The 26,079-nt window shown below is 34.6% G+C and overlaps 1 long non-coding RNA gene across 3 annotated transcripts; it reads right to left on the bottom strand.

The window, feature by feature from the left end:
- Positions 1-2,580: 2,580 nt before the first annotated feature.
- LOC136042675 (uncharacterized) lies at positions 2,581-26,079 on the bottom strand. Of its 3 annotated transcripts, none has more exons than XR_010621385.1 (3): positions 26,054-26,079; positions 8,024-8,215; positions 2,581-3,033 (listed from the first exon to the last, which is right to left on the bottom strand). It is a non-coding gene; the product is annotated as an uncharacterized LOC136042675 (long non-coding RNA). The 3 variants fall into 3 exon arrangements; XR_010621384.1 differs by having other exon boundaries at positions 26,017-26,077; XR_010621383.1 differs by lacking the exon at positions 26,054-26,079 and having other exon boundaries at positions 8,024-12,334.

Raw genomic sequence — 26,079 nt, 5'->3', positions numbered from 1 at the left:
CCGTGATTAACATTCCCTCATAAGTTTAAATAACAAATATATCCCTGTGAATCGAAATTTCTACTCTCAGCACACAATCAGGCTTAAAATAGACCTATAGTTACATTGTGCTGTATCTCAATCAGAAAACACCCAACCATTTGACTGTAGTCACCAACATTTTTGACAATAAAATTACCCTATTTTTACCAGTGAACAGTAAAAGGTCATTACTTGACATCAAGTTGCTGAAGAAACTACAAGAAAACTGACATTTATTTTACGTCCTAGGTAATTCCAAACCAAGGCTTAGGAAAGCTACACTCAAACATGAGGTTGAAAAAGAATTCAATAATCTCTTATCAGAGCTTTGTTTAAATTTAACTGAGAGTGATGTTGTGCTGCTAGAAGTATTTTAGGAACAGACAAAGCTAAAATATTCACTAGTGCGTGCCATAGCAGGCAAAAACAAGGGGAAGAAATTTAAAAGGAAAAGTGTTCTTCAAGTAGGGTGTCCTGAACACTTGAGTGTTCTTCAAAAAATCGGGCCATATATTGGAACATTAGGGGGGAGGGGTAAGTACAGCGGGTTTGCATGCCTAAGGTGTTAATTACAATTATTCTGCATATTTTATAGTAAGAATAGTTTTCCACCTACACTGTCCAAATATTTTACCCCTACAGACTTCACTTTCAGCAATAGTTTTCCACCTTCACTTTCAGCAATACAAGTCAAGAGTGTTTTACATTACTCACGATTTAAGATTTAGACAATGGCCTGTAAGCACAGCTGACATCTAATATAATCAATATTTGAGTCTAAATTAAGAAAAGAGGCGCATTTAAGAAAAAGAGGCTGGGGGAAAATTTTCCTTCCAATAAATTCCAAAGGCTGTAAAGGAGCTTCTTTGCACTTTTACAGCCGTTAATTGAAAGACTTTTACAAACAATTTCCTAAAAAAATGGCTAATCCCTACAAGCTGACACCAATAGAATTGGTCCTTTCGCCAAAACAGCACTTTGAGGGCAATCTAAGTAAATTTATCAACAATATGACAATTGCTGACAATGAAAAATTAATTTTACTACGAGTGGACAGGCATAAACCCTACCGTGAGAAGCCGCTAAAAAAAATTCCATTGATAGCAAAAAGGAAACGCCTCAACCAGAGTCCTGGTTGAACTTCGCTGAGGTAAGGATGCTGGAACTGTTTTAAAAAACTGTTCATTTGAGTTTTATTGATTTTATCCTCTTGTCAGTTGTTTTTTCTTATTTGTATTGCTGAAGACGGCCCTTGGACATATGGCCGAAATATTCATTCTAATTTGTTTCCCGCTGTCTTAAAAAATTCCCTATTGTTCTTCTTCTTTTTGGCGTCAGAGATCAAATAACGATACTGAAAATACTCTCCTGGTTATTGACATTCTAATGAATCTATTTGTCATGTTCTATTTATATACCCGTGCAAAGTTTTCTCAACAATTTCAAAATCTTTCACATGTGCTATGACTCAACTGGGAACGCTTTAATCTTCAACATTTTCGAAAATGTCATACAATCCCTTTTGTATTTCGCACGGCCGTACTGTATTGATCTTTTGAAGGATGGTCGAAATTCTTCATCAATAACTTCATTAGGTTCTTAAAAAATTCCTCTAGCCTTCTCATACAAGCCTAGATACCCAAGAAAATACCCCAAGGTTTTTGGGGGTTAGGATGCTCTTCTATACACCAGAAGCTATACAAAAGTAATATATGCACTATCATTTCACTGAAAATCCAATACATGAAAACGATGTATTTTCTCCCAAGAAAAGGCAGAATTATATTCATATAATGGTTTTTCAGTTTGACAACAACACATCTGAGATTATCAATACAGCATAGACGTCCATAATCAAAACATATTAAATTCATTGGTTCCGCATTGCCAACTTTTTGCCATTAAATGCATAAATCGAATCCTCTAAATTAACAATCTTAAACCAAACAGACTACGCTGAATGAAGATATCGAGAACAAAAAAAAAAAAAAAAAACGAAAAAGCCATAAATATGAGTTGCGCAACTCTCATTTAACTCCCCCAAACAACTAGCGGTGTTGGCTCTTTATTGAATACGGAACATATTTTCAACAGTAATTATTCTTTCTCCGATGGTTTTTCAACATATTTGAGAGAATGAATTATTTTAGTCATTTCATAATTATTATTATTTCGCCATTAGTAAGCATATATATACGGTAAATTCTGGCATTGGGGCATTTCGACAAGCAAGATCGCCTTTCCAACTTTTATCAAGGTTCACTCTATATATAAAAAAGCCTAGCTACATTATTTTAAGTTTAGCATTAATCCGTAAATATAAAATGGTGGGTCCAGAAACAGATCTGTCGAAACTGTTTTTGAGACATAACCACAAAACCAGTTTTCCTTTATGACATCCCCATCTTAAAAGGGGATGTTTAAACTTATAAGTATTCAACACATGTTCGTGTATAATAAGTGATTTTCATTAATTGTTTTGATGAACGCGGTTTTGTATTTTATCTGTCTTGTACTCCGTTCCTATGAACTATCCCTAACTCTAGGATCAGCAAGTAGTTTGCAAGAATGGAAAGAAGCAATATTTTATTGATTTAATTTCTATTAAAATAAGCAAAAAAAAATGGTCTTGAATGTTGATTCAGGAAGGGGTTCCTTGGCCGGAGCAGAGGCCACATAATTGCACAGCTTCAATGAGCAGTAAATTCGTTAGGTGAAGGATGAGCAAAAAAGAATATTGATTAGAAAATATTTTTAGGGTTCTATTTTTTTTTGTAAAATATGAAAAGGTGAGAGAAAGAAAAATACACACGAATTTTACTGAGATTCTATTTAACTTAAGGTTTAGAACCCTTAATTTTTTATTTATTTAAACTTTAAAATTATAAGAAACCAGTTCTGCTGCACTGTCTTTTTATGAAAAAATAAGCGTCTATGCACAAAATGACGAATGCAACAGAAAACAGGCTTATACAGAGTTCGAAATTTACTGCCCAGGAGCTACTTCATTACCTAGAAAAGAAAAGGAACGTCAATCATTTACAGACAATAAATACTATGTTTTTCTGACCTAAAAAATTTATAAAAAAGGGATAAATTCTGAAGACTGGCTAAATATATTACAAGAGCGAAAACCTCAAGGTGGCTGGGATGCTAGGTCAAGACCTTTTTCCCTTACTATTAACAAATCCCTTTACACTTTCCTGGCTCATTTTGTTATGTAGAAAAGCACAGAGACAAATGCGTTCCTTCAAATTCAATTAGCAAATACAAGAAAAATGTTTAAAAATGAAAATTTACATAAAAGCTCCATTTGATAAAGTTGATCCACACCATATTTCAAGAATTTCTGTGTAATTATGGATCATTAAGCACCATCTATTAAAAGATGAGGCCGTGAGTCGGTATAAGCATAGATGATTTTTTGGAGAAGAATTTTCTGCGGAAAAATAAGGTGTAATTTGAAAAGGAGACTTCAGAAAATAAAATAAGTTTGTTTTTGTAAGACAAGATTTTATTCCAACAAAACGGCTATCACAAGCCCAAAAGGGCCGAATTCGCTCTTTAGTGTCAGTATAAAAAGAGCGCTAAGAGTTCATATGGCGCTTGTGACGAAGTCGGAAGAGCCAAGAGAAGATATGGCATGAGCTCTAGCAAAATTCTAAGAATCAATAGATTGATTTAAACGAAATCAGAGGCTTAATAAAGGTCAGGATTTAAAATAAGAGCTCTAAGACACGCGCTACTTCTAAATTCATTAAGATTTGATCACCCATTTGTACCAAGTTTCATGCCACCTGGTTTCATCTCTCCTCTCTATGAGTTTTCCAAGATTTCCTTTTGTCCCCTCCAACTCTCCCCAGTGTAACCAGATCTGTTTGGAATTTAAAATAAGACCGCTGAGACATGAATTCCTTCTAAATATCAAATTTCATTAAGATCCAGTGACCCGACCCTAGGTTAAAGTACCTCAATTTTTCTACTTTTTTCGAATCAACACCCCCCCCCCCCAACTCCCCACAAAGAGAGAAGATTCAGTCCAGTTGTGTCAATCACGTATTTAAGACTTGTGCTTATTTTTCCCACCAAGTTTAATCCCAATCTCTCCACTCTAGGCGTTCTCCAAGATTTCCTGTTTCCCCTCCAACTCTCCCCAATATCACCGGATACGGTCGGGATTTTAAAATAAGACCTCTAAGACACGAGTTCCTTCTAAATATCAAATTTCATTAAGATCCGATCACCCAATCGTAAGTTAAAAATACTTCTTTTTTCAATTTTTCTTCTCCCTCCAGCCCCCTAGATGGTCGAATCGGGGCAACGACTGTTATAAAGTCAATTTGAGCAGGTCCCTGCCACGCCTACCAATTTTCATCGTCCTAGTACATCTAGAAGCACCAAACTCGCCAAAGCACTGGAAATCTCCCCAACTCCCCCAAAGAGAGCGGATCCGGTCCATTTATATCAATAATGTATCTAAGACTTGTGCCTATTCTTCTCACCAAGTTTCATCCTGATCTCTCCACCCTAAGCGTTTTCCAAGATTTCCAGGTCACTCTAAATATCAATTGTTTGACCCCAAAATTGCATACTTCCAAAAAAGCTTTTGCACACTTTTTTGAATTATTTTTTTTTTTTTTATTTCCTCTCACTTTAACTTTTTTCACAACAAAAAGGCCTTACATTTATTTCAGGGCTCCTGAATTTGTAATAAGGACATATTAAGGTCTTTTTGGTATGGTTGATGATTGCTAGGGCGTTCAGAACTAATGAAATACTTCCACTTCTATTTATCTTAGCCCAAACCAATATGTTTTAAGTTGTTTGCATTGAACTACAGTTTATTCTTAGCTGCCCAATTTTAAATACACCAGTCTGTTAATCTTCAGTCAATGTTATCTTGTGAGACAAGGTAACATGTCTGGAATATGATTTTTGACTTTTAAAGCCAGGTAAGGCCTTGAGGTAAAAGTCACTTCAAACTTTAAAGCAAAACCTTTAAAAATAAAAAAATTGTTGCACTTATACAGGTTTTGAAATTTATTTAGCCTTGTTTGAGGTTTTTTTAGTTATTTTTTTTTAGTTTTATCACTCTTTGTTGAATAAATATACAATTTGCTGAAAGATAACGTGGCATTTCGGAAAGTATGGACAATATTCTAAGAAATTAGATATTATAGTCTTTGAAGACCATAACATTTTATTTATAAACTTGATATTTAGAAGGGTATCGTGTCTCAAAGCTCTTATTTTAAATCCTGACCGGATCTGGTGACATTGGGGTTAGTTTGGGGTGGGGGAACCTAAAATCATGGAAAAAGCTTAGATTGGAGGGGTCGGGATGAAACTTGGTGGGAAAAATAAGCAGAAGTCTTGAATACTTGATTTACATAATTAGAATGGATCCGCTCTATTTGGGGGGGGGGGGGGGTAATTTTGAATAATTAGAAAAAATGACGTATTTTTAACTTACGAAGTAGCGATCGGATCTTCATGAAACTTCATATTTAGAAGGACCTCGTAACTCAGATCTCTTATTTTAAATCTCAACTGGATCCAGCGTCGTAGGGGGGGGGGCGGAAATCTTAGAAAATACTTAAAGCGGAGAGATCAGGATGAAACTGGATGGGAAGAATAAAAACCTGTCTAAGATACGTGACTGACATAACCGGACCGGATCTGCTCTCTTTGGGGGGGGGGGGGGTAATTTTGAAAATTGAGGCATTTGTAACTTACGAAAGGGTGACCAGATCTTAATTAAATTTGATATTTGGAAGGATCTTGTGCTTTAAAGCTCTAATTTTAAATTCCGACCAGATCCTGTGACATTGGGGGGAGTTGGAGGGGGAAACCGGAATTCTTGGATAACGTGAAAATTGGGGTATTTTATCTTACGAATATATAAATTAGATTATTGAATTGAGGGCTATTAATTTACCAAGGGGGGAAGAAGAAAATATTTAAGGATGAGGTAAGTGCAGGATAGCCCTTATTTTTACCCTGTGTGTGGATATGTGGATGAAACGGTGGGTTATATGATGAGTGAGTTTGAAGAATTGAGTGAGTTGCGAAAAAGAAGTTGCGAATAGACGAAGTTAAAACAGAACTTGTTCTGTTTTGTTTGAATGAGTCTATCATCTCATATCATTTTACTTATCAGTCCTGGTTGAACTGCGTCTAAGTAAGGATGCTAGGGCTGTTTTAAAAAGTTTTTAAAAACATTATTAGCTTTAATTCTCACATTTTAATGTATATATATATATATATATATATATATATATATATATATATATATATATATATATATATATATATATATCATGAAAAGAGAAATCACCAATGCAACAGCACAAACACAAAAAAAAAAAGACAGAAGGAGAAAAGGAAGACTGTTTTCCTAAATTAGTGATTAATATAGACCAGCACTTGAATGAGGCCTTAACCCTACTCATCCATACAATCACATAGGTCAAACAGCATAGCCATACACAATCAACCATAAAGAATAATCCATGGACAGGCAGTCATGTCATCAATAAGTATAGGTCGTCATTTACCTAAAAATAGATATATATATATATATATATATATATATATATATATATATATATATATATATATATATATATATATATATATATATATATATATATATATATATATATATATATATATATATATATATATATATATATATATATATATATATATATATATATATATATATATATATATATATATATATATATATATATATATGCATTTTAGCTAAGTTCTTTTTTTTTGTTATTTAACTTTTAGACATATCAAATGCGCAACTGATATGCAAGAACTGGAGACCGACTTGAACAAAATAGCCGATAGGATGAGGACGTGGGAAATGGAGGTCAACACAAACAAAAACCCCATCTTTTTCTTGGACCAAAGAATTTCAAGCCAACCTATAGCTTTAAAACCAGTCTAAAACCAAAAGCATCTTTTGAGCTGGACCTCGGAGTAATAACAGACAGCGAGATAAAATTCACCAGCCACTACGATTCCATCGTGAGCAAAGCTTCGAAAGTAGCTGGACTTTTTCGTAGAAACTTCACCCTAAACGATCCTCAGCTTTTTTCAACTCTATTCAAGTCTCTTTTCAAGTTTCTATCATTGAATATGGTCAAACGACAATAAAACCTCACCTTTAAAAATACTTTGACGCACTTGAGAAGATTCAGCGAAGAGCAACAAAATCTGTACCAAAGCTAAGAGGCTTCTCCTACTGTGAACGATTGGAAAAGCTGTCACTTCCTTCCATCACCTATAGACTCCTCCAAGGTGATATTATTGAAACTTTCAAGCTCTGTCACAAGTACTACAATAATATTGGATCCTGTCTGGCCTATCCTAGAACATGGTCACACAACAATAAGATCTCACCCTCAAAAAGACATTGATGCACTGGAGAAGCTACAGTGAAGAGCAACAAAATTTGTACAAAAATAAGAGCCCTCTCCTACTGTGAATGATTGAAAAAGCTGTCACTTCCTTCCATCTTCCATAGACGCCTCAGAGGTGATCTTGTTGAAACTTTAAAGCTCTTTCATAAGTATTAAATAATATTGGACAAGAGGAAATACTCTTTTTCAACACAAACAATCTGCGAGGACACAACTTCAAGCTAAAGCAAAACACTTTCAATAAAGAAGCTGGACGGTGGGCCTTCTCAAACTGAGTATGGAACGGAGCAACCTCCTCCAAGAAGTGGTTATGGCTGACTCCGCCAACTCTTTCAAGAATAGTATTGGCAAGTTTTTTAGTGAAAGTAAATTTATATAGTCAAAAGCCTCTTATTATCATTATATGATTTGTAAGAAAATTTGACAATGAACAATTTTGTGTCCCTTATCAAGCATTGCTCACAGACTCAGTGACTGATTTATTGATATATTAATTTAGCCTGAGAAATTTGGAGAGAAGAAATAAAGAAACATAAATAGATTAAAGTAAGAAAATAACTCACCTGATTCTGTGTTACATCAATATAAACCTTACTAATTTGAGCCAAGGGACAGTGTGAATAGAGACCACTACCAAATGTTGATATCAGTGACCAGTCTTGTTTTCCAAGGGATGCAACGTTCATTACAGGCGGCTCAGTGACCAACGTTATGGACAAAACCAACTCCCATTTCACACCAACGCATTCAGCCGTCTGCAAAGGATATTTCTAATTATTATTACTATTTTTATTGTCTTTTTAATTAATTTATAGAGTCGCGTGGTCAGCTGTCATACCCCCAAAAACTAGAGCACAATGTGCACTTGACCGATAACAAAATAAAATTATTTTTATGGTTTTAACATTACAAGATTATGTCTCTAACAGCAAGAATTTTTATTAGAACATATTGTATACTTAGTTTTATTTTTCATTCCTTTTTTATGGATTTCATAAGAAAAAACCCATTGTTTGGAGTCCAAAAATAAAGGAGATAGGGGCTTCGGAACCATGTTCCTTGTTTTGTAACGTAAAGACTAAACGACTTATAAATATTGTGTCAGCTTATATAAATCATCACTAATTCTGAAAGGTTTGTTGCAATAGCTAAAACATATTTTTTCGCTCATGTCGCATCTACTAATAAAAATTGCGGCACCACGGTACTTGAGGAAAATACAGCTGTAAACACTGCTTTTTCACTCCATGTGACCCGGCAATGGCAGTTACCAGTGGCAGTTAGTGGATCTCTACTCAGAGATCCACTATTTACCCGTTCCCCTAAGATTCCTACTTCTTTTAAACATGTTATCACACATCAGTCCTACACATCTATGAAGGACATTCTTTTAGCCCTAGTTGGATTGCAAAAGAGCGGAGTTTTTGGCAAAATGACATCCTCCATAAATAAAAAGCTACCTAACCATCTTAACCTGAATTCCTTTATAGTACTTGACAAAAAATTAAAAAATACGAGCTGACCGTTCGAAAAAAAACTTTTTATAATGGTAACCAGATTGACTAAAAAATACAATATCAACACCATTATAGCTCTTGTCTTGCATTTGCAATAATTCCTCTTAATACTTCCAATACAAAACCAATTTTCAGATATAACTCTAGGTCTTTCATTGCGTACTAGCCTTTCACTTTTTTGCAAACTTTTTATATCGAACCGACTTACCCATAATGCATTGCTACGATTTAAGAAGAAACTAGATCTACGTTGCATTGGAAACGTGAGGTGTTGCGGGCAATCTTTGTTCGGCTTCGCCGAGTAAAGTGTTGCGAGAGCAACACTATATATATATATATCTATATATATATATATAAGTTGTTTGTCTGTCTGTCGACTGACAAACGGATAGGATTGATCTGTATGTCGTCATGAAGTTAGTTGTCGTCATGTTCGTTATGACGATAATTAGTATATGACGTCATTATAAGTATTGAAGAAAAAATAAGTTGTTTGTTTGAGTGTCCGTCTGTCTGTCCGCATATGACGTCTGAATTATTTCATCACTAGCTGTTGGGGTGGTTTTTTTGATAGTTTTTACCTTCTTTTTAGTTTTTTTTTATTTATTTTTTTCTTTTTTGGTTTTTAGTTTTTTACCTTTTTTTTAGTTTTTTGGCTTTTTTAGTTTTTTTTTAGTGTTTTCTTTTTGGTTTTTTTGTAGTTTTTACCTTTTTTAGTTTTTCTTCTTCTTTTGTATTAATGCTAAAGCATTAATGGAACATAATGCTTTACCAACTCAGCTACTTCGGCTTGAATATATTCGTTTTTGAATTGGTATATCTATCTATCTATATAAAAATAAGTTGTCTGTGTGTGTGTCGAGTGACGTCATGTTTGTGTCGACTGACGTCATGTTTGTCGACTGACGTCATTATAAGGATTGAGCTGTATGCGTCATGAAGTTGTTTGTCGACTGACGTCATGTTTGTCAACTGATGAAATTACATACCGGGACAAAAATGACGACCGGGACACCGGGACACAAATGACGACTGGGACACTCAAAGAGAAATTACACACTGGGAGACCGGGACACAAATAACGACCGGGACACAGGGAATATAAATGACGACCGGGACACAGGGACACAACTACAACGGGGACGCCGGGGGCACAGGGGGGATATATAAATGACGACCGAGACACAGGGAATGTTCGATTAGCAATCACCATCAACAAAGCTCAAGGGCAATCATTATAATAATGAGGTATAGATCTGTATACGGATTGTTTTTCCCATGGACAATTATATGTTGCAGTGGGACACAGGGACACAACTACAATGGCGCGACAAAAGCTAAAAAAGAAAAAACCTAAAAAGAAAAAAACTTTAAAAAAGGAAAAAAATAAAAATGGTAAAAAAATTAAAAGAAAAAAAAACACCGGGACACAAATGACGATCGGGACACAGGGAATATAAATGACGGCCGGGACACAGGGACACAACTACAACGGGGATGCCGGGGGGCACAGGGGGATATATAAATGACGACGGGGACACAGGGAATGTTCGATTAGCAATCACCATCAACAAAGCTCAAGGGCAATCATTAGAATAATGAGGTATAGATCTGAATACGGATTGTTTTTCCCATGGACAATTATATATTGCATGTTCAAGAGTCGGTAAACCCGACAATCTGTCGGGTAAACCCGACTATTTTGAATAAAATGACTGTTTCAAAATTCTATTGGCTGTATTTTGGAAAAGCGCGACATTTGGAGGGGGCTGACTGTCCTTTCGAAAGGGCGCACTGAAAGGTCTGATTACCAATCTAATGAGTCTCCTGACCACCCTTTCTTTAAATATACGACCATCCTTCCTGTAAAAACCTTATATGCCCCCAGGACATAACTTACGACCCTTGCCCTAAGAGCTATGGGGGTGGAAGTGTCTTCCTCAAAGACATATTTTCCTGGCCCTTCAACTACAAGGAGCAAAATTGTTGTCTCCAAATTTTGACTGGATGGCTTTGGGAAAAAGATGAGCTTGGCGAGGGGGAGGGGTTGCTCTCAAATTCCTTTTGACTCTTAAAGAGGGCACTATAATTTTTAATTTCAAATCAAATGTGCCCCAACTGAAGTTTATACTACCAGCAATTCCACAAAAACCTTATGTGCCCCCAGAGCATGACTTACTGACCTATCTCCAGAGTACTGGAGATTGTGTCATCCCTAGAGGCATTGCTATATGTTCTTTGGACTATTTTGAGCAAAATCTCCATCTCACAATTTTAGTTAGATTCGTCTGGTGAAAAGAGGTTTAGTCAGAAGCTCTACCTTCCATCACTTTTGACTCTAAGAGTTAAAGGACTGATAAGATGGGCGAAGGAGATTCATTCCGAAAAACTATTTCTCGAAACTGCTATATTACCAACCGAAATCAGGTGCCCTACTTCGAAATAACTTGTTATTTAATTGGAAGCTACATCATTCCCCTTTATGGCGAGTCTGCTTTTCAGCAGATGAAACAATCCAGCATATATTATTTGATTCCCAGGCTCGAGTGAGGAGAATATTGCTCTTTAACATTTCTGCTCCTTGGCTAAGATCCCAAATATTTATACAGCTATCCTAGATTCTAACCTGCCATGAGAAATTGATCGTAAGATATTTGGGCAGCAATTGATATCTTAAAGAAGAGAAATATTGTTTAATAATGATTAAAGCTTGAAGAAGTCAATTTTAAAAGGACGAGATTTATTAATAGCTTTTGATTGTGCAGAAGAGATCGGGAATGAGTAGAAAGAGCCACATTGGTATCAGCTGGCCTAGTAGCCTTAAACTGCTGGGGTTAGGTAGCTCAGGTACTTGAACTTCTCACAATCAAAAATTGTATTATCTATATATATAAAAATAAGTTGTCTGTGGATCTGTGGATCGTGGATCAGGTGACGTCACCTGAAAAAACTGGATCAGGTGACGTCAAAACTGAAAAAACTAAAAAAAGGCAAAAACTACAAAAAAAATAAAAACTAATAAAAAAAATAAAAAAGCTAAAAAACTAAAAAAACTAATAAAAGGCAAAAACTACAAAAAAAACTAAAAACTAATAAAAAAGCTAAAAAACTAAAAAAACTAAAAAAAGGCAAAAACTACAAAAAAAAACTAAAAACTAATAAAAAAACTAAAAAAGCTAAAAAACTAAAAAAACTAAAAAAACTAAAAAAAGGTAAAAAACTAAAAAAACTAACTACAAAAAAAACTAAAAACTAATAAAAAAATAAAAAAGCTAAAAAACTAAAAAAACTAAAAAAGGCAAAAACTACAAAAAAAACTAAAAACTAATAAAAAAGCTAAAACACTAAAAAAACTAAAAAAAGGCAAAAACTACAAAAAAAACTAAAAACTAATAAAAAAAAATAAAAAAGCTAAAAAACTAAAAAAACTAAAAAAAGGTAAAAAACTAAAAAAACTAAAACTAAAAAAAAGGAAAAAACTGAAAAATAAGCTAAAATAAAGGTAAAAACCAATAAAAAACTAAAAAAAAAAACTGAAAAAACTAAAAAAAGGCAAAAACTACAAAAAAAAACTAAAAACTAATAAAAAAAGTAAAAAAGCTAAAAAACTAAAAAAACTAAAAAAAAGTAAAAAAATAAAAAAAATAAAAAATAAAAAAAAAATAAAAAAAGGAAAAAACTGAAAAATAAGCTAAAATAAAGGTAAAAACCAATAAAAAACTAAAAAGAAAAAAAGGAAAAAACTAAAAAAAAATTTCATCTAAAAAACTAAAAAAAACTAAAAAAGGTAAAAACTAAAAGAACTAAAAAAGAAAAAAATAAATGACGACACTCAAAGAGAAAGCGACCAGGACAAAAGGAATGTTCGATTAGCAATCAACAAAGCACCGGGACACAGGGAGTATAAATGACGACCAGGACATAAGTAAAAAAAAAAAACTAACAAAACTAAAAAGAAGGTAAAAACTACAAAAAAACTAAAAAGAAAAAAAACTAAAAACTAATAAAAAAAAAAAAATCTAAAAATCTAAATAAACTAAAAAAGAAAAAAAAAGGAAAAAAATAAAGGAGAAAAACAAAACTAAAAAACGAATGTATATACAGACCGGGACACCGGGATACAAATGACGACCGGGACACAGGGAATATAAATGACGACCGGGACACAGGGACACAACTATAACGGGGACACCGGGGGAAACAGGGGGATATAAATGACGACCGGGACACCGGGGCAGGGAATGGTCGATTAGCAATCACCATCAACAAAGCTCAAGGGCAATCATTAGAATCATGAGGTATAGATCTGAATACAGATTGTTTTCCCATGGACCAATATATGTTGCATGTTCAAGAGTCGGTAAACCTGACAATCTATTTATATGCAAAGACAATGGGACAGCAAAGAATGTTGTATATTCGCAAGTTTTACGTAGTTAAAACCATATATATATATATATATATATATATATATATATATATATATATATATATATATACATATATATATATATATATATATATATATATATATATATATATATATATATATATATATATATATATATATCTATATTCACAGGTGGGACATAGGGACACAACTACAATGGCGCGTAACTATTATGGCGCGTAACGACTTACGCGCGCGGGGGGGCTTGGGGGGGGGGGGGTGGCGCGAAGCGCCCCCACCAACTAGGTGTTGGGGTGGCGCGAAGCGCCACCCCAACAGCTAGTTGTTCATAATTGCAATTATTCATTGTTTGAAGACTGGAGGAGAGTAACGCTTCCAGTGGCTAGTTTTTTGGGAGAAGAAGTCAAAGAGGTGAAAGGACTTGCTGTTAGTCCATATTCCCCCCTTCAATTTTTGGAACTGGAACTGGAGCTTTAGCTGTCATTCCTCAGAAGAACTTAGTGGCATCCAGATCTCTAGGACAATACTCAACAGTCTTTAAAGCAATAGAGATAGCCCTAGATTTAATCCAAAAGATCATAATAAAGGACAAAGAAAAAAAAAGAAAATTTGCTATTTGTAGTGACTCAAAAGCTGTTATACTGAGCTTACAAAATTTTACTTCAAACCAAAACCAAGAAGTCAGCAGTCGTTACAACACACTTCTCCATTTGCTCCAAAATGGATCTGAAATTCAGCTAGTACTGACAACAGCAATGTAGGTATACAAGGCAACGAAATGGCTGATAAATATGCAAAAATAGCAGCAGCACAACCCCTTGATTGTGTAGAGGGAGATGAATATAAGGAATTGAGAGCAATCAGACGAGGATTGAGACAAAGAAGATTTGGAATTTTGAAGGAATTAATCCACGATCAGCTTGTAGCCCAGAAAAAACATAGCCACTTTGATAGTAAAATTTATAGTAAGTTGAATAGGAGAAATTGTAATTTGTTATTCCGTTTTTGACCAGGTCATGTAAGTACTAATGCTAGACCATTTAGGATTGGGAAAATTGATAGCCCTGCTTGTAATTTGCAGAATGAGACTGTACATCACTATCTAATTGAGTGTCTTTTTCATGAGAGACTTAGAAGGGATATGAGAATTTATACCAAAGAGAAAAGCTAGGCAGTCTCAATGTTAGTCTTATGCTTGGGATAGGGATCAGTGATGATGTTATAAGACTAGAAATGATAATGATGTTTTTGAATTTTGTGAAATTAAATGGTAGAATGCATGATTTTAGATAGGATTTTACATTATATTAATTATAAAAAATGGAAAGGATTATTTTGATATGTTCTAGCATTAGTGAATAAATATTGAAGAGGGTGGATGGGAATTTATTTGCTTGTTGTATATTGTTTGTTGTGCATTATTCCTGTATTATTGTTTGTTAAAAAAAAAAGGCAGAGAGAAAAGAGATTATAAAGTTTGTTTCAGATTGCCCCATCAAGAAACAAAGAGAAAAGCGTGGAACAAGGAAGATTGTCTCAACAGAAGCTGGTTTCTAGAGGAGACATTAATAATTAACAACAACAACAACATATCAGAATTGGAAGAAACAAAGGAAAAGTCTACTTCCTTTAGTATCTCACAAAAAAGGGACCAATTGCCTTTGGAGTTATTAAATGTAGGTATGTGGAGTTTGGGAGAATAGTATAAATCTTGAAGTGATTTAAGAATTGCAGAATGATGAGATTTCAGAGATGAGACCTTTACCATCTGAACTAGATCATAATATGAAGATGGACCCAGAAAGAAATCTATAGTTGAGAAAGAGTTAGACGAAATGTTATACCTGGTCTGGAAGTTAAATGTAGTGAAAATCAAAGTGTCTAGAAAATTAGACAAAATGTACTCTATTCCTTTTCCAGCTTTGTTACTACCAGCTAATTATTCCCAGAGAGGGATACAGGCATTAAAATCACCTGATAGTTCAGATTCCAGGACACTTTGGATGTCCTTGCTCCTGCATGGGTTATATAGTGATTTTATGGCATAATATAGATAATTAAAGATTGAATATGTTGGATTTAATCATGAACAAAGATGGCAACACCCCATCCCTTTCTATTAGTTGATCTATCTTTCCTGTAGCACTTGTACCCAGACATTTTGATTCCCTTGAACTGATGCGGATTAGTCTCTTGTAGACAAATAAACACAATTCTATTATCATTTGCACATTGGATAATAGCAGCAAGTTTATTTGAATTTAAAGATAGGATCTGCACCTTAGCTAACACAGAAGAAGTTGAATAGGTGACATGCATGATACTTTGACAGAATTGATAATTCCTTTTGTTATACTTGCTTTTTTGTCTTTATAGAGAGATTTGATTGGAAGATTTGGTCCACTTATGCAACATATCTAATTAAATTTGTAAATATGAGTTCCAACTCTATCTTGCATAGTGTTGGCTTGATTAGAAAAATTTGGAGAAGTTGTTACTCTTTAAGACCAAGATTCAGGATTAGTTCTAGGATTGTGGAGGGCTGGACTTGCTTTGACAACATTGGGCTGCTCCTCAACCAACTGTGGGATTGAAGTCTCAATAAGAGGTAGGAGTGCCTGATTTTGGTTGTTTTTAGGGATCTGTAGCCAGGGGTTTGGAGGAAGGGCTAAATTCACTTCCTTATCCTCATTAGATATTGGAGCTGATGGCAATTTGGAGATCTTGGCCAGCTCCATTGTAGCTATAGGGAAAGGAACATTTTCTTGATGGGAATCCTTAAAATTTTAGCCTATTGAATGAATTTTAGACATAAATTGTGATTTTTTTAACTACCATCACGATTAGTACATTTAGGAACTTCCTACATCTACTTTCTGTATACAAGGAGTGATTCATCAAAGCAATTGGGGCACCCTAATTCAGAGGAAGAACAGTACTCATATAAGTGACAAAGCATAAAACATTTTGAGCATTGGAGAGGCTTTTTTTAGTTTATTTTTAAGACCGTTTAGCTGACCAGATCGAAAAACCAAGTCAAAATGGGAACTGGCAGGTAAGACAAAGAGGAAACTCTTACTACTTATTAGTCCCTGAGAATCTGGCTTGCCCATGCAATGAACTTCAATATCATCAAGCATTTCCCCCTTGTTGTTCATAAGACCATCTTTCAAGGCTTCAGTTGGCAGTTCTAATGGTATGTTATACAATACTATTTTCTTTGAGTATTTTTGACATGGTTTCAACCAGTCTGATGTTACAGATATTGCCAATTTTATATAGGTTAAGAGCTTTGCAGGCTTCATTTCTGTCTAGGAACATAACTGTAAGTGAACCATCTCTGTTTACATTCACAGTGGAGCTGCATCTTAACAGATTTGAAAAGATTCTTTCTAATGTTAGCAATATTTTTATAGAAAAATATTGGTCTTTTACTGTTCAAGTAAAAAGGATAATGGGTTTGTCCTTTATCTCCATAGCTGGGACTGAGTTTGAGATTCCAATCATTTCAGGAGGACTTGTAGAAGATTTTTTATGCTTCTGTTTTCTGCACACTGTCTGAAACTCATCATTTGGCTGGGTATCAGTCTTGGAGATTGGGGACTCTGATACAGTAATCATGGTATCATTTTGGCTATTATCACTAGATATTGGAGATACAAAATGGGAGTATCAGCTTCTGAAAACCAATTAGATGATCAGCCCCCTTCCCTGAGGGGGCTAAAAGAAATAGGAAACACTGAGTTAAGCAAAATTTAAGAGTATTCTACCACAAATAAACCTAGAGGAAAAAGCAAAAGAACAAAACAAAAGGAATATTAAAAGCCTTATTTCCCTTCACTCAGATAAATACATATATATATATATATATATATATATATAAAGCCGTTTCCTATCTACTGACAAGACATAGAAAAAGTTTACATTCAACACACCATCATCTTGTCTTCATTGAGCAGCAAGGAAAGTGGAACCTTTTCACTTTCTTTAGATGAAGGTATTTGAGTAAGTGAAGGGATCCACTAACTCTCTCATGCAGTAATGATCAGCCCTTACTGAAATTACCAGCCAAAAGCAATCATCATCTTCCTCAACATACTGCTCTGATTTTGGCTGACAGAGAAAGTGCTCTGCAACATTAAAACAATATAGGGATAGTTTGTTCAAGCTTGGCCTTCAGCTTTCTTCATGAGCCTTCATCTTGGAGAAAGTGTTTGAGCATGCAACATCAATAAAATTATGAAGGAATCTTACACTCCATTTTCTAGTTCTGGAAACAAATTGGTAATATCTGATTATATGGTCAGCCATGTCCCCTTTGCTCATGTAAATAATGCAGTAAACTACAGAGCCTTGGTAAAAGATCAACCATGTTCACCCAATGACCATACCATCAAGGAAATGTTTCTACGTGTCCTTCTGCCAAATTGATGCAGACATCCTGGCAGTCAATTAAAGAATTGAGGGACAACTGTGAAAACAAACCTTGTAACCATTGGTGGACTTCAAGAGTTTGGCAGAAAGTAGGAGGGTTGCTTGCTCCAGTTTTCTGAAGAGCTAGCACAAAATTGGAACTAATTGGAGTCAAACTTGTGCCCAATAATCACCCCTGCTTTGAGGTCATACCTTCAAAGAGACTGCTCTATACAAAGATGTAGTAGATACAGGTTATTTTTTTATGAATCTTGAATGTAAATTGAGAAAAGAGTAAAGAAAAATATAAACCAGGCACACCTTCTACTTGCCTAATTTACCTGTTTATGTTAGCCTACAATCACAAATGTTAAGAATTATTCATAAAGGAACACAATTTTATATAGAATTAGGGCTACTAATTGATGATTGTAATACATGATGATCAGCTATAAACTTGGCATAACAACCATTTGCTATTGTTGCCCAGTGCCCTAAAAGCTAGTTAAAGTCTAGAAGTACAACTCTACTCAAGGAATAACAATAGTTACAATATTTTATTCTCCTTTTTGATACAAGTCATCACCCAGAAAATGAAAAATAATCCTTGGTGGTTCAATTTGTAATCTTTACAAAATATTTCTGCTATTAATCCTGTCTAAGCTAGTTACAGATCATAGTCCAAGTACTTTAGTCCAAATTTTTATGGAGTCCTCTGTGATGTGATTAGAAACTAGAAACAAAATGAAATTAGAAACAATATAGCTAATAGCTTAGTAATTACCACAAATACTAGGCCTAATATGACATTTGCCAAGAGATTTAATAAAGAAATCAATTTATAACCTGATAGGCCTAATTTTATTATCAATGTAACTCCCTTGGTACAATTCTACTTTTGCCAAGATATTGGGGTAAATATATGACTGTCCATATTATTGATTCACCAATAAAGTGAACATACCACTCAATGTCTTTTTTTATGCTCTTTACAAACATCATAATTTTTTCTACCTCAAACTCAAATTTAAGCACCTTTTGATCTAATCTAACCTTATTATAAATAATTTTGGCACAGAGAATGTAGTATTATTTTGTCATAAAAGGACTGGTAACTCGTACTTTAATTGAAAATTTGTCATTTTTAAGAGCTCAAAAATTGCCTAAATATAAATATTGCAATCAAAACAATTATTTTATTCATAAAGAGCATAAAAAAAAGTATTGAATGGCATATTCACTTTATTGGTAAGTCATTAACATGGACAGTCATATATTTACCAAAATTGGAGATAGAATAAAGAGTAGAGCTAGCGTACTAATATTGGGTAAAATTCTCGCTTATCTACTTTTTGCTATCTTGGAAAGGGGTTAGGTTACAAAAATGAACCTTTCAGGCATAGGTCTACAGACTAAGTATTTCCTGTGAAGGTACTTTGTAGCATCTATATCCACTCCTTCTCCCTTTAGAGGGAAGTGACCTTTACAAATCCTTGTTCTACAACAGTAAAACCCTGCAAAACAGATCTTCTGCTTAAAAGAAGAATATAAATACATGAAAACTGTTTTCAGCAGGAAACGCTATCCTTTGCCACTTTTATTGGAAGCTCCTTGGGCCAGAAATCTTTCATTATGTGTATTAAATTATACTCTTAACAGCCTCCAAATGCAATGCAATCCTTGACAAGGGTGACTTACCACCAGTTTATTAAGCTAAGCCATCAAATCGCCTCTTACCCATGACTGTGTAATGACAGGGTGCACATGCCCAAAAATTACAGAGAAAAATTGAATATTTTGTATTAAAATCTTGCAAAAATTTCCCATATTTTTATATTTTCCTGAATTTTTCAATTATGTTAAATATTTCAATTTTTCCAAGTAGTGTGTAAGGATAGCCTCACTTTCAAAACTTTGTATTTCAAACTTAAAAGCAGCAAAAAGTCAAGTATTCCTGTCATCAGGTAGTTGGTTAATGAAAATATTCCTGGGGAAAAGTTAATTCTAAACTAGATGGTTAACAGAAGAGTTTCTGGGGCAATGTTGTCTGTTAACTAGATGGTTAACAGAATTGTTTCCAGGACAACCATTTTTTCCAGCTAGTGGAAATAGAATTGTTTTCTGTGGCAAAGTTTTTCATCAGCTAGTTGGTTAATAAAATTTTTCTGGAGAAGTAATTTGACAACAAGATGGTTAATAGAAGTGTTTCTGGGGCAAGGGGCAATTTTGTTTCAAGCTAGCTGGAAAGGAAGTGTTGCTGGGGAGAAATTAGTTGTCAACTTACATATTAATACAGAAATTAAAAATTACTTGAGGTTTAGTTAGGATTTGAGTTGGACTAAGAATTGTAACAAGTTAAGATAGTTTGTGTTTTCCCTGAAGAAGACAAGAACTGGCTAACTACTGCACAGCCCAGATGCAGTATGTGTCTGAAAGCTCAGGATCCAGCATTAACTTAGCATCCACCAAGCATTATCAGTTCAGACTAGAATTTCATTTGTAATTATTGCAGGGTTAGTGACATCAACAAGAGCTAAGAGCTCATATGGCACTTGTGACGAGGCGAGAAGAGCTAAGAGCCAAGAGATCATATGGTATGAGCTCTAACAAAATTCTATGAATCAATAGATTGATTTAAAAAGGAAAATAAGAGGCTTAATACCGGTCAAGATTTAAAATAAGAGCTCTGAGTCACAAAGTCCTTCTAAATATCAAAATTCATTAAGATCCTATCACCCACTCGTAAGTTATACATACCTAATTTTTTCTAATTTGTCCTCTCCCTTTTGCCCCCCAGATGGTCGAATCTGGGAAAACGAATTTATCAAGTCAAATTGTGCAGCTCCCTGACACGCCTACCAATTTTCATCACCCTAGCACATCCAGAAGCACCGAACTCTCCAAATCACTGAACCCCTCCCCCCAACTCCCCCAAAGAGAGCAAATCCAGTACGATTCTGTCAATCATGTATCAAGGACATATGTTTATTCTATCCACCAAGCTTCATCCCGATTCCTACACTCCAAGTGTTTTTCCAAGATTTCCCCCTCCGAATCCCCACAATGTCAAAAGATCTGGTCAGGATTAAAAAATAAGAGCTCTGAGACATGAATTCCTTCTAAAAATCAAATTTCATTACGATCCGATCATCTATTCGTAAGATAAAAATACTCCAATTTTCATGTTTTCCAAGAATTCCGGTTCCCCCCTCCAACTCCCCCGAATGTCACAGGATCTGGTCGGAGTTTGAAATTAGAACTTTAAAGCACAAGATCCTTCTAAATATCAAATTTCATTAAGATCTGGTCACCCTTTCGTAAGTTACAAATACCTCAATTTTCAAAATTACCCCCCCCCCCCCATTCCACCAAAGAGAGCAGATCCGGTCCAGTTATGTCAGTCACGTATCTTAGACAGGTTTCTATTCTTCCCATCCAGTTTCATCATGATCTCACTGCTTTAAGTTTTTTCTGAGATTTCCTGCCCCCCCCCCCCAATTACGCTTGATCCGGTTGAGATTTAAAATAAGATATCGGAGTTACGAGGTCCTTCTAAGTATGAAGTTTCATGAAGATCCAATCACTCCTTTGTAAGTTAAAAATACGTCATTTTTCTTATTTTTCAGAATTACCCCCCCCCCCCCTCCGCAATTGAGCGGATCCGTTCTAATTATATAAATCACGTATGCAAGACTTCTGCTTATTTTTCCAACCAAGTTTCATCCCAATCCCTCCAATCTAAGCGTTTCCCATCATTTTAGGTCTCCCCACCCCAAACTTCCCCCAATGTCACCAGATCCGGTCAAGATTTAAAATAAGAGCTTTGAGACACGATATCCTTCTAAAAATCAAATTTCATGGAGATCCAATCAACCGTTTGTAAGTTAAAAATACCTCATTTTTTCTAATTTTTCAGAATTAACCCCTCCCCCAACTACCCCAAAGAGAGCGGATCCGTTCCAGTTATGTCAATCATGTATCTACGACTTGTGCTTATTTTTCCCACCAAGTTTCATCCCAATCCCTCCACTCTAAGTGTTTTCCAAGTTTTAGGTTTGTCCCTCCCAACTCCCCCCCCCAATGTCACCAGATCCGATCGGGTTTAAAATAAGAGCTCTGAGCCACAATATCCTTCTAAATATCAAATTTCATTGAGATCCGATCACCTGTTCGTAAGTTAAAAATACCTCATTTTTTTTTATTTTTTCAGAAATACCCCCCCCCCCCCAACTACCCAAAAGAGAGCAGATCCGTTCCGTTTATGTCAATCATCTATCTAGGACTTGTGTTTATTTTTCCCACCATGTTTCATCCTGATCCCTCCACTCTAAGTGTTTTCCAAGTTTTAGGTTTCCCCCTCCCAACTCCCCACCCCCATCACCAGATCCGGTCGGGATTTAAAATAAGAGCTCTAAGACACAATATCCTTCTAAACATCAAATTTCATTGAGATCCAATCACCCGTTTGTAAGTTGAAAATACCTCATTTTTCTAATTTTTAAGAATTACTCCCCCTCCCCAACTACCCCAAAGAGAGCAAATCAGTTCCGATTATGTCAATCATGTATCTGGGACTTGCGCTTATTTTTCCCATCAAGTTTCATCCCAATCCCTCTACTCTAAGTGTTTTCCAAGATTTTAGGTTTCCCCCCTCCAACTCCCCCCAATGTCATCAGACCCAGACGGGATTTAAAATAAGAGCTCTGGGACACGATATCATTCCAAACATCAAATTTCATTAAGATCCAATCACCCGCTCATAAGTTAAAAATACTTCATTTTTTTCTATTTTTCCGAATTAACTGGCCCCTACTCCCCCCCCAGATGGTCAAATCGGGAAAACGACTATTTCTAATTTAATCTGGTCTGGTCCCTGATACGGTTGCCAAATTTCATTGTCCTAGCTTACCTGGAAGTGCCTAAAGTAGCAAAACAGGGACTTTAGGTTTTCCCCCTCCAACTCCCCCCAATGTCATCAGATCCGGTCGGGATTCAAAATAAGAGCTCTGAGACACAATATCATTCCAAACATCAAATTTCATTAAGATATAATCACCCGCTGATAAGTTAAAAATACTTCATTTTTTCTATTTTTTGCGAATTAACTCCCCCCACTCCCCCCCCCCAGATGGTCAAATCGGAAAAACGACTATTTCTAATTTAATCTGGTCCGGTTCCTGATACGCTTACCAAATTTCATCGTCCTAGCTTACCTGGAAGTGCCTAAAGTAGCAAAACTGGGACCGACAGACAGACTGACAGAATTGGCAACTGCTATATGTCACTTGGTTAATACCAAGTGCCATAAAAACCCTAAGAAGAATTCCTCCATGTTGCACTAGGCTATTTGCATGAGTTTTCTGAGAAGAAGCCTAGAAAATGCAGGCAATCTGTTTTGATATGTATTTACATAAATGAAGTGTTTTTATACCATGAAAATGAAGTTGCACAAAATTTATATTTTCAAACTTAAAAAACATCTGCTGGTCTAACCTTAGTGCCACCAAGCATAAACTTACCAATGTAGAAAACAGACTCTGCCCAATAGAAGTTTATGCCTGGATCATTGTTTTTCTGGGAAAAAGTTTCTCATCAGCTAGTAGGTTAATGAAAATTTTTATGGGGAAAAATTACTTGCCAACTAGATAGTATAACAGATGACTTTCTGGTACAATGTTTGTTATTAGCTAGTTGGAAAGAAAGTGTTGTTGGGGAAGAATTTACTTGTCAACTAGTTTATATAAGCCTATATGGTATTTTTTCCATTTGTCAAAAGGAGGTTTCCCAGCATAGGCCTACTCAGATCTAGGATACCTCCATCCAGCCTTATACATATGTGTCTTCTAAAATTCAGACAAACTGTTAATCTAGCCTATTAAAATAGCCTATAGGCTACATTTAACTTTGATTTAGATTTTTACCAAAGCTAGTTGATTAAGGAAAATTTCCTGGGGAAAAGTTACTCACCAAATAGACAGTTAGCAGAATTGTTTCTGGGGCAACCGCTTTTTCCAGCAGGTTGGAAAAGGAAATGTTTTCTGGGGAAAAGTTTTTGGTAAAATTCTAGTTAATTGACTTCTTGCTATCTCAGAAAGGGTTTAGGTTAGGAAAATGAAACTTTCAGGGATGAATTTATAGACTAAAGTATGTCCTGGGAAGGTATTTTGAAACAACTACCTCTACTCTTTCTCTCTCTAGAGGGCCCTGACTTTTAAAAATATGTGTTATAAAAGTGAAACCTTGCAAAATAGGCTATATCTTCTGCTTAATTGAAGTATACCAAAATTGTTTTCAGCTTCATAACTTTAGTCAATTCCATTTTATAAGGTTTTAATACATTTCCTAAATTTTGACAAAAAAAAACATTGATATTGCTCAAAATTCTACTCAAATAAAAGGAATTGCATTTTCAGAACTAAAGGCAGAGAAAGTATAACAGTTCAAAATAGGGATGAAACCTTTTAATTGACAGTGAACAGATATAAAAATTCTTAACTGAATATTTTAAACACATATACAGTGTTCATCATCAGCAGTAAAACTAAAAGACATCAAAATAACAAACAAAATTTTTACCCAATAAACTAATTACATATAGTTTATTGCTCTTAATTTTTACAATGCAACAGTGGAAGCAAATCTCCTTAACCTTTTTGGTTCTAGTTCATTAGAATTATCTGATATATCAAGTGGACATAGGTCATAGCTCTTAGGTGAAGTAATACTATTTACTTTCTTTGACCTCAGTAAATTATCATAAATTGAGTTCAATCCAAATTCACCTGTATCTCTATTTATGGAATTATTCTTGAATATTTTTTTTTTAATTTTTATTGTTTCCCTGAAAATTTATTTTAAACCTTGGTCCCTAGAAATCAAAAAAACATTTTCAAACAAAATAAATATACTATATTATAAATATATAATATATATATTTATATAAACTATATATAAATATATATATTACTTATATATAAATATATTTATATAGCAATAAACTATATTTTAAAAAATTGTCAGGGAAACAATTGAAATTAAAAAAATTGGATTCAAGAATAATTCCATACATAGAGATACAAGTGAATTTGGATTGAACTCAATTTATGATAATTTATTGAGGTCAAATAAAATAATATTACTTCACCTAAGAGCTATGACATATGTTCACCTGATATATTGGATAAATCTAATGAACTGGAACCAAAAAGGTCAAGGAGCTTTGCTTCATCTGTTGCATTGAAAAAAATAAGAGCAATAAACTATATGTACCTAGTTTATTGGGTAAAAATTGTTTGTTTTATTGAGGTCTTTTAGTTTTACTGCTGATGATGAACACTGTATGTGTTCAAAATATCAAGTTAAAATTTTTTATATCTGTTCAATGTCTATTAAAAGGTTTCATCCCTATTTTGAACTGTTATACTTCTGTCATGGAAAGGCAGTGTGGTCTTCAAAGTTATCTAAGTCAAGCATAAAGGCAGAGAAAAAGCAACTAGTAGGCTAAATGAAAATTAAAGTAAAATGTTGTTTTATCAAAATTTCAATATGTAAAGACCTATCATGTAGCCTAGGCAAATTTCAGGGCCTTCTAGAGGAAGAAGGAGTGGAGGGGGGTACTTTAAAATACCTTCCTGGGCCATACTTTAGCCTGTAGACCCATTCCTGAAAGTTTCATTTTCCTAACCTAATCCCTTTCCAAGATAGCAAGAAGACAATTAACTAGAATTTTACCAAGTTTTTCATCAGCTAGTTGGTTAATAAAAAAAAAAAAATCTGGGTAAGTTACTTGCCAACAAAGGTTTACAGAAGTATTTCTAGAGTAATGTTTGTTTCTAGCTAGAAGGAAAGAAAGTGCTGCTGGGGATATATTAGCCTACTTGTCAGCTAGTTGGAAAAGAAATAGTTTTCTAGGGCAAAATTTTTTGTCAACTAGTTGACAAATTTTAATAGGCTACTGCTGTAGGGTTGACCAAATTATCCAACTGGATGGCATAAAGGTTTTTCTATATGGAGATTGGATAGTACCTTTTTGTATAAGCCTACGTACTATTTTTTCCATTTGTCAAAGGGTGGTGTCCCCTTAAAATTTGTATAAAAGTTTATTTTTTGAAATTTCAACAGGTCACAGTATAGTTAGATATTAGAAAACCTTCCAGAGACCATAAGACCTTCGACTGTTTCTTTTTTAACACTAAATTATAAATGTTATACTTACAAAAAAAAAAAGATTATAAAAGATAATTTAGGGATACTTATGTGGCCTCCATTATTTAGCTCC

The sequence above is a fragment of the Artemia franciscana genome, unplaced genomic scaffold, assembly GCF_032884065.1.
Source record: "Artemia franciscana unplaced genomic scaffold, ASM3288406v1 Scaffold_1713, whole genome shotgun sequence".
Classification (NCBI taxonomy): domain Eukaryota; kingdom Metazoa; phylum Arthropoda; class Branchiopoda; order Anostraca; family Artemiidae; genus Artemia; species Artemia franciscana.
The sequence above is the reverse complement of the archived record's forward strand: the minus strand, read 5'-3'. Positions and strand labels throughout refer to the sequence as shown.